The sequence below is a fragment of the Myotis nattereri genome, assembly GCF_964212035.1.
Source record: "Myotis nattereri genome assembly, chromosome: 12".
NCBI lineage: Eukaryota > Metazoa > Chordata > Mammalia > Chiroptera > Vespertilionidae > Myotis > Myotis nattereri.
Genome location: NC_138087.1, coordinates 39,759,733 through 39,770,717, shown reverse-complemented (window position 1 = coordinate 39,770,717; position 10,985 = coordinate 39,759,733). Strand labels below are relative to the sequence as shown.

Here is a 10,985-nt window from a genome sequence, read left to right as displayed (position 1 = left end):
TGGCTATAAGAATACCTGCAATAAAATAAAATACCAATAACGCAGGTAGAGGAAAATTATAGATAGCAGAACAAGGTCAAAGGAAGAGCTAAGATATAGAAATGACTGCCATAGGGATCCACCCACTCCCTACAATGATCTGCAAATTTGGCTCTGAGTTTCCTGCCGGCCAAGGCACTAAAAGCAACATAAGCTTTTAAGACAACAATTCATACTGTTCATGAGGCACAGGCATATCTGGGGGTTTGTGGGAGGGCGGGGGAAGGAGGAAGGAGGGAATTTCCCAGATATGAATATTTAGTAACGAATTCATTTTGGATGTCTCTAAGCTGCTATTATAACAATTATTACTTTTCTTTATATGGCACTTAATACGTTGCAGAGTAATTTCACATACTTTCTTTAATCGGCACAAAATCCTATGCTGCAAGATTTGAGGGGAAGGTATTATTAAAGCAATAATGTAACTTTCATTCAGCGAGGAATGTTGCCTCGCTGGAAACACAGTGCAAAAGTAGAAAATAAGCAGAAAGGTCTCTGAGATAAATAACTCCAAGTGCATACACAGAAAAGCGCCTCTCTCTCAGAACCTATATTCCCTTTTGGAACCTGAAATTCTAACGAGGTTAAAAGACACAGCAGATTAAAAGTCACAGAATAGGGGTTATTACAGAGAAGCATTCGGAAAGCCCTCCAAACTAGTACGTACCGAAGCAGAGGCAAGAACTAAAAGAAAAGAAAAAAAAAGGCAAAGGAGCAGGTAATGTAGGAACTGAAAACGCTAAACACTCACCAACTAGCACAGGCAGGGATGTGTCCTGGGCTCAGTCGCTCCAGCCTAGACCCTGCCCTTCCTGAGTTTTTTATGTAGCTACCTCACCGACCTTTCAGAAACTGAAATGTGATCAGGACCACCCACCAGCTCCCAGCTCCTATGGCCTTCAGTAACCTTCCAAGGCTTATAACTAGTAAGAATTAAAAATCCCTATTTAAAATGGCCCACAAGGTCCTGCAGGTTCTGGCGGCTGCTGCCTACCTCTCCCGCCCATTGCACACTCGTTCTGACTTCAGCCCCACCTGGTGGGCTTCTGCACATTTCCTTCTCTCTCTCTGGGCGCAACTCGCTGCTGCCTCTCTGGGGCAACCTGAAATGGCACTTCCTTGGAAAGTCTTACCTAACCCTGGAGTCCAGATTAGGTTTCCCTGTGAACCCTTAGCCCCTTTGCAATTGGGAATTTATCATAGCTGCACTTAATTATTAGTCTGATAGGTTAATACCTGTTTCCTCCAGGGCACTGTGGGCTCTGGGAGAACAAGGACTGTCTCTGGAATACCTGCCTAGTAAATATTTACTGAAAAAAATGAATATGTAATGTCACAGGACAAGCATGATACATCTGCTTAAAATAGAATAGTTCAACTTTACTAAAATATCTTTTGGGACAAGGGGAAGCTGTGTTTTTGTTTTTGTTTTTCCTTATTAGAGCAAAAAACAAATAAGATTTATTATGGAGTAGAATGCAAAATTCATATGAATTTAAAAGCTAAAACACATTACTTTGAGAATGCTTCAGGCCACGCCCTCGATTTTTCTGGAGGCATTGTGCTTAAAGTAATATGGAAAGACGCGCCCTGGTTGGTTTGGCTCAGTGGATAGAGCACTGGCCTGTGGATTGAAGGGTCTCAGGTTGATTCCAGTCAACGGCACATGCCCAGGTTGCAGCTCGGTCCCCAGCAGGGGGCGTGCAGGAGGCAGCCAATCAGCGATTCTCTCTCGTCATTGATGTTTCTCTCTCTTCCTTTCCCTTCCTCTCTGAAATCAATAAAAATATATTTAAAAATATATATGGAAAGATGGTCTGGTAAAGATCCATTTCCAAAGAGATGTGGATATCAAGGCTCATCTTCGTTTTACTAAGTAAGAATAATTTGTGCATGAAGAGGGCTTTGCAAAGTATCAGGCTTTGTGTAAATATACTAGTAACTTATTATTACTGAGAAACCTGTGTCCCGACGAGGGGGGGGGGAGCGATTTGGCTCCTATTACCCCGCCAATTACAGGTGAGGCTGGCGCCAGAACCCAGGTCCCCCGTGGCCTGTCCAGCACACTGCTTTTCATTAAGGCACGGCACCTGCCACCCGGTCCCTGCGGCAAAGGTCCCCTCCCTCCCTCTCATCCACATGGAGGGCTGATGCCCTAAGCCAGGCTCACTTGCACGTTAAGTTCCGATCAACCTGAACTGAGAAGTGGGCAGAAAAATCAAGTCGAGCTTTTCCCGGCATCAGCATCCAGAGGCGCTCTGCTTTGCCTGCAAGACTGGGCAGTTCCCCTGGAAGGCTGAAAACGCTACCAGCGCTGCTGCGGCCCAAACCCAAGAGGCTCGCCCCCTGGCGGCGGAGACGCCCGACTGCAGCGTGTTCCAGGGAGCACGCCAACCCCCTTTCGGAGGGCACTCCCGGGCCGCCGGGCCGGGAGGTGCCGGCAGCATTTAAGGAGCCCGGGAGCGGGAAAGCTCCAAGTAACTACGGGCTGAGAACACACCGCCGGAGGCGACGCGGCCGCCCTGCTTCGTGGTCCTGCAGCGGGGTCTGTCCCTGTGCTCAGAGGTTGGCCACAGCTGCCGCTTCAGAAACCGGGGACCCCCTTAGGCTGCGGCCGAGGAGGGTGGAGGTCCCCGTCCATCCCCTCGGGGGCGCGGCCGCCTTTCCCGCCGCGTGCTCCCGGCCCCGAGCTGGAGGAGGGAGGAGGAGCTCAGGCACCAGGCGGGGTGCGAGGGGCGGCGAGAGGCCCCAGCGCCCCGGGCGCACGCCCACCCGCACCGGGGCTGGGGCTCTGCGGGCCGGCGCGCCGGGGAGGACACCGCCCCGCGGCCTCGGGCTCGCGCCGCGCGCGCACGCGGGTGGGCGTGGGAGGCAGGGGCGCTACTAGCGCCGGGCGTGTGCGCGCGCTCCCCCCGCGCGCCCTCCGGAGCAGGCGGGCCGGCTCGCCCGGGCGCGCGTCACGCGGGCGGGAGGGTGGGGAGAAGGGGGTGGGGCCGCGGCACCGGAGGGGCCGGAGCGGCGGCTGCGGAGCCGGAGCCGGAGCCGGAGCCGGAGCAGGGCGCGGGCGGCTGCGGTCCCGGCGGCGGCGGCGGCGGTGGCGGCGGGAGAAGATGGTGGTGCTGGAGGTAGGAGCGCCTGGAGCGGAGCTTTATTCCCAGGCTTGGCACCCGCGCTGTCAGTAGCGCCGCCTGCTCCCGCGGGCCCGCGGACCCAGCTGTCAGGCCAGGTACCACCGCCGGGGAGGGGTGGGTGAATGGGGGTGCCCGGCCGTGATGCCGCCCCCGACGGAGCCGGAGCCCTCTCTGAGAGCGCCCACGGGTGCAAGAGGGGCTACGTGGAACAATAGTGTCCGCGAGCGGGGACAGCCGGCGGCATCCAGGGGGCAGTTCCGTTAGCCACCGAGCCCGCCGGGCGGGGGGGGGGGGCGGGGAAGGGGGAGTTGGAGGTAGGAACGCCCGGGGTCCTGGAGTCGCGGGGCTTTGGGGGCAGCGGGCAGGCATGATGACAGACGTGGCCGGACTGTGTGTGTGTGTGTGTGTGTGTGTGTGTGTGTGTGTAAGGCTGGGGAGGGGGGACCGAAGGTGTTGGGGGATGGCGTTTCAGGCATCCCTGCTAGGATCCCTCCTCTCCCGCTGACTCTCCGGGAGCGAGAGTGTGCGGTGGCAAGGATGCAGCGGGCAGGATGCACTTGGCGTGCGAGTGCGGAGGCAGCCCGCAGGGCAGGGGCGGGTTTGTAAAATCCCGTGTGAGAGTGTGCGTACTCGTGTGGTTGCATCCACGCTCCCCAAACTGCGCTCCGAGCCTACCGAGCTGCGGGAGCCCTGACTTGCTGCCGCCGCCGCCGCCGCCGGCTGTGGGACAGCGTCTGCTATTCTGACCCTGCAACTCTGAGCCGGGTCTCGGTTCCGCTTCTGCGTGTGGGTGGCCGGGTGTAGGGATTCCCACTTCCCTTCGCTCTGGCCTCTGGGCGCGGGGATGTGGAAAGTGTGCATGTGGCGTTGGGCGCCTGGCTGGGAAATGGGTAATGGTTACCCCTTCTGGGCTGGCAGGTGTTGAAGGGAGCCTCCATCCTGTGACACTTCTCTCCATAAGGGTTTCAGCCGCCCTGACTCTGCAGTTTCTATTGTTTATCTTGTGTCTGAGCTGGAGGAGAAGGGTCTTGAATGGCCACAGTCCTCTCTCAGTCCTCACAACTTTCAATGTCAGCTAGACCTTCCCGTTCCACATTGAAATGCTGGAAACCTAATAATGTCTGAAGAATGGGTGGTCTTTCCGTTGGTTCTTGTAGCATGAACTCTGGAGGTTTGTAGAGACAGATTCGGTCAGGGTGGAGGTGTTAAAAAGAAGGAAAGGATCGTACTGAGCAATGTTTGGTACGCCCTCAGTCATCGTCACCTAGGCAGGGCAGTTTCCTCAGGAAAAGGGATACTTTATTTCTATTGCTTGAGACATACACTCTCCCAGCTTTCACAACGGCTAGGTGGTGCCATATATCATTGGAGAACTGAAATCCCCCAAGACCCAAGGTGATGGGGTCCCGGGTGGGTGACCCTGCTTTCCCATCCGTGTAGCCTGTGAATAGGGAATTTGGCAAATGGCAGGCCAGCAATAAGTCACCCAGTGGGAACCAGGACCAAGAATTGAACCTAGATCCTAACGCTGTTTAATTGTCTCTGCGTAATAAAGATAGGCTTGCGTGGGGTTGGGAGGTAGGAAGGCAGAGAGCATATGCATATGTGTGTCCACTGCAGTTTGACTTCCCAGCGCCTGTGTGTCTCCTGTGGTATTTGTGGGAACGAATGCACCTTTAATTTACTATATTGATACTTCCTTATTGAAATGCAGTGTGACTAGATTAACCTGTGTAGCACACATCTGAACTATAACATCTGAAATTCCACCGCATTGCTGTCAGAGTCCAAACTGGCTGCCCGGGTCCTCTTGGTAGCAGTCACAGCCACACAGATAAATACCCAGCACTTTGGTACCAGAGGTTCCTTTCTTTTTCTTTTAAAAAAATTTGTTTCATTTTAGCAAAAGTTACATGATATCATTCTTACCTTGAAAATAATAAAAGGAGGTCTATCCACATGTGTTTTTTTTCTTCCCAGTTATCTTCTCTTTATTAATGATGATGGATAGACCAGGTGCTCTTGAAACTGTGAACATTAAACTTCCCTATGTCCTTCAAGTCAAACCTTCTAAAATTTTAATGTGAGGTTGTTGGAGCTCATCCAGGATTTAAGGATAGATTTATAAAAATGAATGTTGAATCTTAGTTCTTTACTTTCTTATTTGTTCTGCCAATTTCTTTCTGAGAAAAGTACTTAAGGAATTTAAAGGCACTCTAAGAGGTTGGCTTTTTTTTTTTTAAGTTATTGTGTTTATATTTGCATGTAAATGTCTGACAAGAAAGCTTAAGAATATTAGAACTTGCCAAGGTAAATAAACTGTATAGAAAAAGAAGAATTATACAACAGCATAACCGATGACTCAGGAATTAGTGGTTTCCTTTCTAATGCAAATGTGATGATTGTAAAATGCAATGCCTGCCTTTCCTAAAGGTTGGACTAGTAAGGTTATTGCGGCAGCCTGCATCCTGTAATTCAGTCTAGTACACAGTCGTACCTTTTGCTGTGGCCCGCAGCCAGCCATTTGTTTGAGATGGATGTGTTCTCTTCACCTAAAGCAACTTTAATGCGTTTCTTTTTCATTATTGCACCTCTTAAAGAAGTTTGTGCTTCAGAAGACTTGGAAATAAAAGACATTAGAAAATTGACCTGTGGGGCCCAAAGGAATACACTATGGGGGAGATGGGGCTTGTATCCTATAAGGGAAAAGTGATTGTTGCTAAACTTGAGATAATTTCAAGCCTAAAAATCCATGGTTAACCCTTGGGGTTACCATCATGAACTTGCAAGTGTTTGCGAATTGCCTACTACATCTCAGGCACTGCATGCCTTTGGAAAGGGTTTGGGAAATGTTGGGAGAGCTGGAGATTTGAAGAATGAGGAAACTTAGATCCTGCCCAGAGGAAGTTCATGGTCTGGAAGGGGAGACAGGGCATGTTGCATATAACTATCTATGGAAATGTTGGAAAATGCTTAGAAAGCCATATTTCTGGAGTGCTGTGGGAGTTCACAAGGTACGCAATGTCTTCAAGTGGAAGAATCAGGGAAGGTTACATGGAAGAGATAGAAGCTGAGCTGGACTTATGCAAGTGGCATTTGGGGTGGCAGGGAAGGAGGGCATACTTGGGGAGGAACCTGTAGCACAGGCCTACTGGTGGAAGGTGTGTGCCTGCACAGAGAACAAAGAATGGTGTGCTTTGGCTGAGCCCAGGAAATATCAAGAGATGTAATGAGAGAGGTAATGAGGTGAGGAAGTGAGGTTCTTTCAAGATTGTGGAACAACTTGCATGCAGATTTTATTCAGTAAGTACCAGGGAGCCATGGCAGGTTTCTGAGGAGGAGAAGGAGGAGGAGGAGGAGGAGGAGGAGGAGGAGGAGGAGGAGGAGGAGGAGGAGGAGGAGGAGGAGGAGGGGGGTTGACAGGATCAGATCTGTGCTTTAGAGTGATGAGCTTATAGCATTGTGTTGGGTGTAATGAAATGGGAAAAGACTGACAGTGGCGAGACCAGATGGACTCCAGTCAACTAGGGATAAGAGGAAATGAGGCAGTGGGAGTAAAGAGGAAGAGACAGACAGACTCAAGAGACGGGGTGCAAGAATACTCTGAGCACTTAGCAGGGAAGTCAAAGGTCATTGTCAGGCTCAGCTGAGAGCATGATTGGGTCACCGTCCGAAGGTTCAAAGGAGGGTGAGAAAGAGAGGGGAAAAAGAAATTTCATTTTGGGCATGACAGGTTTGTCCAAATGAAGGGACTAGAATTCAGGTGTTGGTCTTTGGAGAGAGGTTAGAGTTACAAAGAGAGGTTAGTAAGTCATTACTTAAGAGCAATTTTGATGTCTCAGGAATGGCCAGAAAAGAAAATGGAGAAGAAGCAAAGGGTAAAGTTGGGGTCCTTGGGGGATGTCTATATGTTGGAGGGAAGAGAAGAAGCGGAGAACAATATTAAACATGGGGCAGTTAGGAAAAATGGTGGGAGTAGTATGTTGCCGTGGAAGCTGGGAAAGTGAGGGGAGCTACTGATAGGAGCAAAAGGGAGGCCAGGCATTATAGGCATGTCATTTGGGCAGCTTCACCAGGAAGCTGCAATTTTGCACTCCTCAGGGAACCATTGGCTGGTTCCCCAAAGATCACCAGAGGAAGGCGTCCAACAAAGGGAAGATATATGCAAGCACGGTGAGGTTGGGGTGACTAGGCAAGGTGCCTGTTGGTCAAATCTGGGAACAGAGCTCATTGGCGAGAGTAGGTGGAGCCACTGCAAGTGCATGAAAATTTGGGAATATGTAGTCCCCTAAACAAAGGAGTTCGAACTCTTGTTCCACTTGACTCTTGGCTCACGGGGCCCTTTTGTTCCTGCTTCCTTGCATTTTCCGATGTTTCCTCCATAGCCGTGTGGCCCTGCGGACCGACACGCAAGGGACTGGTGGACTGCGGTGGGGAACACAAACTGTGCTAGCCTGATGCTGGACTGGACACTGCTCCAGACTGGAACGGAAACTCTGGACACTAGCTTTTATTCCAGCCCCACTGAAGGCCCAGCTGCACTTCTTTCTTGGCAGAACTAGGGGAAATGGGACCTTGGAAATGCAGGGACATAATTCCACAGGAATAAAGCCGTCTACAACACCTCATCCTTCTGTGGGGTCCTCTGGAGATTCTTATTCCAGCGGTACACCAAGAACCCCACTCCCACCGGTAGCAGTACCATCATTCATCACTCATAGAGCAGGGGTGAGGTTGCAACAAGAGAAAAACCATTGGCTCTGATGCCTGGCTTTCCCTAATGATCTCTGAGGTAGGTGGAAGTGGCAGCCAGGCTATGAGAGGTGATGGACATGGACAACAGTGAAGACAGACTTCTTTTTAAATTAGTTCAATGGGATGGGGGAAGGAGAGTTTGATGTATCAAAGCAATGGCATATGGAGGGAAAGTAACGTTTGTAGTATAGGAAGACTTGAGTCTACATTAAAAGTAGAGGAGAAGAATCTGTTGCAGGGAAGAGAGATTGAAAATGTAAGGGAGAAGCTCAACTGATGAAATGGAATCTTCAAGGAGGTGGAAGAAGCACAGTGGATAAAGGCAAAGGAAAGACGTGTGAGACAGAAGCATGGGAATTTTGAGGTGGAGCTGAAGGAATTTGGCCATAGTATTCTAAGTATAACGTCAAAAGAAAGGTGGGCGGATGAGGAGAATCACAAAGACTGTGGAAATGCAGCAGTGAGTCAGTTAAGGGTGAATAAAAGATTATCAGCCAACAATGAGGATCTCCTGCACTTGGAGAGCATGGGTTTGTAGTCTGCGTAATTAGAGTTTGTCTCCTTCTTATGTAATTTCTGTGATAGTGAGCATTAAATGTTGTTCAGTACATTTGTGGCTCCTCCTTCCCTTAAATTTAACAAAAAGAAAAATATTTACCTTTAAAATTAGCCGAATAAAAGACTCTAGCTGTGGAGCATTCCCTGTGACTATTCTCTCTCAGGAGTTGCTGACCTAAATAAATAAAACTTATGGTAAAATAATGGAAAAAAGCAAAAAGATGAGCTTTCCCTACTTATAACAGCAGGTTATAGCTTTACAGTGAAGTATAAAATCTATTTTTCAAAAGAAAAAATCAAATATAATGCCTCATCCAACAACATATCTGTCAATAAATATTTTCACATAAATATATAAATAAATTCATTATTTTAGTAAGGTAGGTATAGTGTCTAAGATCTAAAATTTCAGGATTTCTTATTTACACTGTGGACATTAAATTAATTGCATCCTATGGCCTACACAAGTCTATGATAGGATTAAATGATTTTATTTTTTCATATTTATTTTACCCGCTATATATGTTGTAGTTTTGCCAAAACAAAACAATTGTGTGCACTTTAGACCCTCGAGTTAGGGGTTGTGTCATGATTCCAGATGAGTTTTTGGAACTTCAACTATGATGAGTGATGATTTTGAGGTTCTAATGATGAGATCATTTATTCATTCTTCCAACAAATGTTCACTCAACACCTTCTCTGGGCCAGATACCCTTTTAGGTGCAAGGGATGCAGCAAGGTGCAGGGGACATGCGAGGGAGGGTAAGTCCCTACTATTGCCAACCTCTTCGTGGGAGGAGATTTAAAAATAAATAAGCCAATATATGTATAATATGTCAGCTGGTGGTAAGTGCTCTGAAGAATAAAGCAGGGAAGGCAATAGAAGGTGAGAATGTAGGAGGCGATTCTACTTTACATGGGGTGATGAGGGAAGGCCTGGGGCAGAGCTGAAAGATCTGAAGGAGTGAGCCATGCGGGTAACTGGGGGGAGGGCCTTCTAGACAGAATATCAAGAGCCAAGGGCCTATGCACATGTATAAAGTACCCTCGATTATAGAGTGGTCCCCAATTTTCCCAGGAGAAGGTGTTTTAAAAGGTTTTGTATCAACTGGAATATATACATTTTCAGGAGGTAAACAGCAAAATGTCTACTTACATTTATTAATTTAGTAGCCTATTTTGAAAGTCACATTATATAAAATTAATTTAGAAATTTGGCATCCTTCTACTGTCACATTTTATGAAATCATTTATTCAAATGTTTCACACACTTCTTTGACTTAAGAGTCTTTTCATTATTAGGCTACTTTTGGCATATTTGTTTCTGTCTAACATTTGAAATATTTTTCTTCTTGAATTTCTGTATGATGCTGCTACTACAAACTTTATTCCAAGCCCTGTGTGCCCATTCACATAACATAAAAACATTTGGTGTGTTTTTTTCTTCTTATAGGTGTTTATTCATGATCTCCACAATCCAGTAGTTCTGTGTGACTTGTATAAGTATGTACAATGCAAGCAATTGGCAAAGAATGTTTACTTAAGCTGGTATTGAAATCTTGACCTTCCTTCCTTCCTTCTTTCCTTCCTTCCTTCTTTCCTTCCTTCCTTCCTTCCTTCCTTCCTTCCTTCCTTCCTTCCTTCCCCCTTTCCTTTCCTTTCCTTTCCTTTCCTTTCCTTTCCTTTCCTTTCCTTTCCTTTCCTTTCCTTTCCTTTCCCTTTCCCTTTCCCTTTCCCTTTCCTTTCCCCTTCCTTCCTTCCTTCCTTCCTTCCTTCCTTCCTTCCTTCCTTCCTTCCTTCCTTCCCCCTTTCCTTTCCTTTCCTTTCCTTTCCTTTCCTTTCCTTTCCTTTCCTTTCCTTTCCTTTCCTTTCCCTTTCCCTTTCCCTTTCCCTTTCCCTTTCCCTTTCCTTTCCCCTTCCTTCCTTCCTTCCTTCCTTCCTTCCTTCCTTCCTTCCTTCCTTCCTTCCTTCCTTCTTCCCTCCCTCCCTCCCTCCCTCCCTCTATCCTATTTCAATCATGTGACTTCCATAAGCATCGCTGTCTAGTACTGATTGAGTTTGTTTCAGGCTATCTTCTCCAAATAGTTCTCAGGTAACCTTTGAAACAGACATCCCCTCTTCATGAAATCTTCAGTCTTACCAGGTAATATGTTTTGACATGGTTTCTTTCTTTAAAAATAGTTGCCAAAAAAAAAAAAAAATTAGTTGCTATCACATCCAATGTCAATGACTTGCTTGATTTTAATTTCAGGTATCTTGGAGATAATAGGGTTTTTGCTTTTTGGCGTTCAGCAAAAGTAATTGAGAGAATGCCTCATAATATGGGAGACTTTATATGGATTAACATATAAGGCAACTTTTTTATGAAATATAATTTCGGGGGGAATAGAAATATCTTATTTTTATATATGCAAAGCGATCATGGAAGGTTGTTAAAGTGTGGTGGTGGTAAAAGCCATCGCTGCCCACTGTGTTTCCTCTACAGCCTCCTCCTCATCT

General features: G+C 47.6%; 1 protein-coding gene across 1 annotated transcript in view; it reads left to right on the top strand.

The window, feature by feature from the left end:
• Positions 1 to 3,140: 3,140 nt before the first annotated feature.
• Positions 3,141 to 10,985, top strand: part of APBA1 (amyloid beta precursor protein binding family A member 1) — a 195,064-nt gene continuing 187,219 nt past the window's right edge. The window contains exon 1 of the mRNA XM_081103992.1: positions 3,141 to 3,167. The gene's annotated coding sequence lies outside the window, so the exon portion shown is untranslated. The remainder of the gene's footprint in view (positions 3,168 to 10,985) is intronic.